Below are 6,103 nucleotides of genomic sequence, written 5' to 3'. Positions count from 1 at the left end.
GCAATCCAGAATAATCCACTGACTCACTATAGACAGGGAGGACAACATGTTCATTTCTGTTGGGGATTTTTTTTGAGAGAGAGAGAGAGAAAGAAAAGAGATGTTCTAGCTCAGTGCAGCACTAAAAATAAATTCACAAAAAATACCCAAATGATTACATTTACATTTAGACATTTAGCAGACTCTTTTATCCAAAGCAATTTACAAATGAGGACAATATCGAGCAATCAAAATCAACAAAAGAGCAATGATATGCAAGTGCTATAACAAGTCTCAGTTAGCTTAACGTAGTACACTTAGCAAGGTTTTTTTTTTTAAATCATATAATAAATAAAAAGAAAACAGATAGAATAAAAAAAGAACAGAGCAAGCTAGTGTTAGAGGCCTTTATGCTTTTGTTAATTGTATAATAAATAAAAAGAAAACAAATAGAATGCAAAAAGATTAGAGAAGCATGTGTTAGTTTTTTTTTTTTTTAAAGAAAACAAGCAGTTTGTAAATAAATAGAGTGCAAGTCTTAACGGGGCACGTTTTTTTAATGAATAGTTCTATTCTTAGAGAGTGCTAGAGTTAGAGGGTCAAATAAAGATGGAAGAGATGTGTTTTTTTAGGCGATTCTTGAAGATGGCTAAGGACTCAGCTGCTGGGATTGAGTTGGGCAGGTCATTCCACCAGGAGGGAACAGTTACTTTAAAAGTCAGTGAAAGTGATTATGTGCCTCTTTGGGATGGCACAATTAAGCGATGTTCACTTGCAGAACGCAAGCTTCTAGAGGGCACATAAGTCTGAAGTAATGAATTTAGGTAAAGGGGTGCAGAGCCAGTGGTGGTTTTGTAGGCAAACATTAATGCCTTGATTACAATAGATGACCAATAAATAAAGAGCACAGGTATCTGAATATAAATACATAAGATAGGCCTATATAACATTAAAATAAATAATATTATTATAATTACAACATGTTGGACAGTCTATGCACAGTAAGGTAAATGTAAATTATAACTTAAAAATCAAACACTATAGGTGCGGGAAAGGTTTGAGGTCTTTTATTTTGAAATTGCCATTTTGGCTTCACTTGGCCATAGGTGCATATTTACCTGTTAGTTCTCCGGTGGAAGGCATGGACTTGGGAAACAGGAGTCAGGTTTATGTAATAACTGTAAAAAAAAAGTAATTCATCAATTCAAGAAATTCATCACAAGTTTTCAAGATATTATTAGAATTTGTAAAGGTCACAAATTTAATTAAAAGAATTTAATATTTTTTTCCCCTCTTATGTATTGTATTACCAGAAATTGTCTTACTTTAAGGAGATGAGAGGGGCTGTATTACTTACTATTGGAGAAAGCATAACGGCTAACTTGGATCACGTGTCCCTTAATAACCAATCCAATAACCATTGAATTTCAGTCAGATCTAGGGTTGGGTACCGAAACCCGGTGCCAATATGGTACCTATGTAACCGGTATGTGTACTAGAACCGAATCAGAACGCAGATTTCGGGGCCTCATTTCGGTGCCACCAATGCTTGTGCGATCAATTGAAATATTTGTTCTCTGGTTCTCCGAAATGGACGTAAGAAGCATCATCACCGGCACCGCATGTGAAAAATAATTTCCCAACTGAGAAAATTCACAAACGCAAGTTGGAAAGCTCTAATAATACAAATCCAACACATCTTTTTGTAGTAACGCGAGTGTCCATGTTGTTTTCACATTCCGACTTAAAAGCACAACTCGGGAAATAAGAGCATCCGAGGAACGCGTGAATGCAGCAATTACACTTGCTCTGATGGCAGCAGGTAGATACCGTTCTATACTGTAAAAAAGCATATGGTAAAAAGGCTATGTTGATTAGCAATGGATTATAAATATACTTAATTATGATGAAAATACCAAAGATGGCTTGAATAACACAGATAAACTATACATTGTCGCAGTCAAGTGTTTATTGTCTTTGTTTTATCATTCAAAACCTTTATATTTTCTGTTTACTCAGTTACAGTAATAGCAATGCCTTTGTCCATATTAGGGATTTCCTGAGTCCTTTTGTGATACTCATGTGGAGTTTCTGTGCCAGGGCGCCCTCTGGCGTCCAGTGTGAATGAAACAGACATTAAAGGGGTCATATGATGCGATTTCAAGTTTTCCTTTCTCTTTGGAGTGTTACAAGCTGATTGTGCATAGATAAGATCCCTGAAGTTGCGGAGGGACTTTGTAGAAAACGAAGCGTTTGAGAGAGGCGGGGCATAGAGGACCTACAATAATGTACAGTATTTGAAAAATAATGTGTTTTTTGAACATTAAAGCATGTCAACATATTCTGTTACACCAAAAACACAAAATAATAATCTTTAAAAAAGCATCATATGACCCCTTTAAGGGCACTGTGCTCTGGCATTTTTAAGACCTGGGACAGTCTTGCACACTTACTTCCTGTCGCACGCACACGCTCTCAAGTGTCCAAGACCGCAAGTGTGGGTATTTGGACAAGGGGTGTGGGTATTTGGAGAAGGGGGCTGTGACTGGAGCACTGATGGCAGGAAATGACGGTAGCTCTGGTAGTGAGCCGGAAATGGAAGACGAATCGTGTAGCGGGAGTGCAGGAGGGAGTGAATGGTGGAAAGTAGTCAATCTTAGATCGTAGAAAAGAAAGAAAAACAATAGTCAAGGATCATTTACGGATAGTGGAAAGGAGGATCACGTGAGTAGGACAAATATAGAGGAATACAAAGTAATGATGAAATTGGCAGAACCTGGTATGACGATAAACCGATTAAACTGACCAAATCTCTGAACAAAGCGTTAGGAGAAATAAATAGGGCAAAGACTCTGAGAGATGGAAACTTGATTATCATGTGTAAGGACAAAAAACAACAAAATAAGGCACTAAGTATAAATTCGATGCTTGGATACCCGGCATCATGCACATTGATGGAGACGAAGCCTTGGGTTAGAGGCGTAATAACTGGAATTCCTACTGATGTACATGCTGATAAAATTAAAAGTTGCATTGAAGGGATCTCCTGGAAGAGATGATATATGTTATGTAATGATTCAACATTTAGCAGATAGATCCTTAAAAATTATTTTAAATCTTTTTAACAAGGTGCAGGAAAATCCCTTCTTCGCGGAAATATGGAATAATAGTACCAGTAGGCAAACCTGGAAAGGACAAATCCAATCCAATTAATTATAGGCCAATTGCATTAACTTCTAATTTATGTAAACTGATGGAAAAAATGATCATACATAGACTAAATTATATATTGGAAATAAAAGGTCTTATATCGCAATATCAGAGTGGATTTAGGGCTTGTCGGAATACAATGGATGCTGTTTTAAGCCTAGAAGCCGATATCAGGAAAGCTCAGACAAATAAAGAAGTATTGCTGGGGGTTTTATTTGATATTGAGAAAGCCTAAGATATGCTTTGGAAAGAGGGACTTTTAATAAAACTTAAATGTATGGGAATTGGAGGAAAGTTATATATGATTATGGATTTCCTTCCTGAAAGAACAGTACAAGTTAGGGTAGGAGTAGAGTATTCTGAGACGTACACAATAGACAATGGAACTCCTCAAGGAAGTGTATGCAGCCCAATAATTTTTTATATTATGATTAATGATATTTTTAGTAATTTTAAAGGTGATATTGGAAGGGCATTATTTGCTGATGACGGGGCAATATGGAAAAGTAATATTGCATGTGTGTCTCAAAGATTACAAAACGCAGTAGATAAAGTGGAGGTATAGGCAAATAATTGGAGCTTCAGATTATCTGTGGCTAAAACTCAAGTTATATGTTTCACAAAAGGGAAAAATGTACCAAAGGTTAAGTTGAAGTTGTACAAACAGGAGCTGGAGCAAGTCTCAGTAGTTAAATATCTCGGTGTTTGGATGGAATCTAGATTGACATTTACAATGCACATTAAAAAACTGATTAAGAAATGTAAAACAGGAGTAAATATCTTACGATGTCTATCTGGGGTAGAATGGGGAGCTTGTAGATTGTCATTGAAAAGAATTTATTGTACATTAATCAGACAAAGTTTAGATTATGGAAGTATTATTTACGGATTTGCATCTAAAACCACACTCAAAAAGATTGAAACTATACAGAATCAAGCTCTTAGAATATGTTGTGGTGCCTTCAAAACATCTCCCATTGCAGCCATGCAGGTAGAAGTTGGGGAAGCTCCTTTATTCCTTCGTAGGTATAAATTAAGAATTAATTATTGGGTTAATTTAAAAGGACATAAAGAGAGTCATCCAGTAAAGGGTGTGATTGAAGAATACTGGGAGCATGGAAACAAAAATATTAAAAGCTTTGGATGGATTGGTAAAAGGGAAGCACAAGTTGTTGGTATTGCAGACTGTGATGTTAGCCCTACTGTGATATTATCCAGTATACCACCATGGATTTTTCCTATGCCAATAGTCGCTTTTCAAATACAAATAAAAATTAAGAATGAGAAAGAAACCCCTAAGAACATTATTGCACACAGCAGTATTTAGATCAGATTTATCCATCGTGGTTACATATTTATACTGATGGTTCTAAAGACCCTATCTTTTACCTACACCTACAATTTGCACATAATATACAGTACCTGTACATACAAAACTGTCTATTGTAATATACCTGCACATACAATTGTCGATTTATATATTTTTATTCCTCATTTACCTTGTTACCAAGCTTCTGTCACAAAAACAAATTCCTCGTATGTGTAAACATACCTGGCAATAAAGCTCATTCTGATTCTGATCTCTGGCAGAACAGCTGCTGCAGTATTTATTCCAAAGTTTCAAACTAATATTAAGAAAAGAATAACTGATCACGTATCCGTGTATACAGCAGAATGAATTGCCATGGTGGTAGCACTCCAGTGGGTAGAGGATGTAAAACCAAGATTAGTAGTAATATGTTCTTACTCTTATGCAGCAATATTGAGCCTTGCAAGTGGAGTAAAATCATCAAGGCAAGACATTATATATGAGATTCTTGCATGTTTGTTAAAAATAAGTAATGTAAGCTTAATAACATTATTGTGGGTTCCCGCTCATGTGGGAGGGGAGGCTAATTAAGTGGTTGATAAGCTTGCTAAGCAAGCTCTTAAACACTCAGAAATAGATATTCAAGTGACTCTTAGCAAAAATGAGGTTAAAGGGAAATTTAAAGAATTCATAAACAAAAAATGGCAAGAAGTATGGAACTGTGATAGCAAGGGCAGACAAATGTATAATATTCAGCAGCAAGCAGGAATGGAAGAAGTGTTTTTAGGAACAGGAAAGAAGATACAATTATTTCTCGCATCCGAATAGGGCATACTAGATTAAATTACCCTCTGTTTAATATAGGAAAACATGAAACGGGTCAATGTATTTTTTGTAATCAGGCAGAAACAACAGAGCATAATAAAAATGTTTTCATAAAATGTAAAAAATATGAAAAATATAAGCTTGCTAAGCAAGCTCTTAAACACTCAGAAATAGATATTCAAGTGACTCTTAGCAAAAATTAGGTTAAAGGGAAATTTAAAGAATTCATAAACAAAAAATGGCAAGAAGTATGGAACTGTGATAGCAAGGGCAGACAAATGTATAATATTCAGCAGCAAGCAGGAATGGAAGAAGTGTTTTTAGGAACAGGAAAGAAGATACAATTATTTCTCGCATCCAAATAGGGCATACTAGATTAAATTACCCTCTGTTTAATATAGGAAAACATGAAACGGGTCAATGTATTTTTTGTAATCAGGCAGAAACAACAGAGCATAATAAAAATGTTTTCATAAAATGTAAAAAATATGAAAAATAAAGATTAAAACTCATTAAGTAAATGTTTAAATAAAATGTAAAAAATAGGAAAAAGAAAGGTTAAAACTCATTAAGTAAATGTTTTAATAAAATGTAAAAAATATGAAAAAGAAAGGTTAAAACTCATTAAGGAAGTAAGAAACATGGGTGTTGAATCATTTAATTTGTCAAACCTTTTGAAAGAGCACGCACAAGGTAAAACATATGGTGCTATTGTTAAATACATTAAAGAAATTTGATTAATCAGGAGAATTTAGGAATGTGTGTTTTTATATATATATA

The sequence above is a fragment of the Sinocyclocheilus grahami genome, unplaced genomic scaffold (assembly GCF_001515645.1).
Source record: "Sinocyclocheilus grahami isolate Dianchi unplaced genomic scaffold, SAMN03320097.WGS_v1.1 scaffold3.1, whole genome shotgun sequence".
NCBI lineage: Eukaryota > Metazoa > Chordata > Actinopteri > Cypriniformes > Cyprinidae > Sinocyclocheilus > Sinocyclocheilus grahami.
This window is presented reverse-complemented; position numbering follows the sequence as displayed.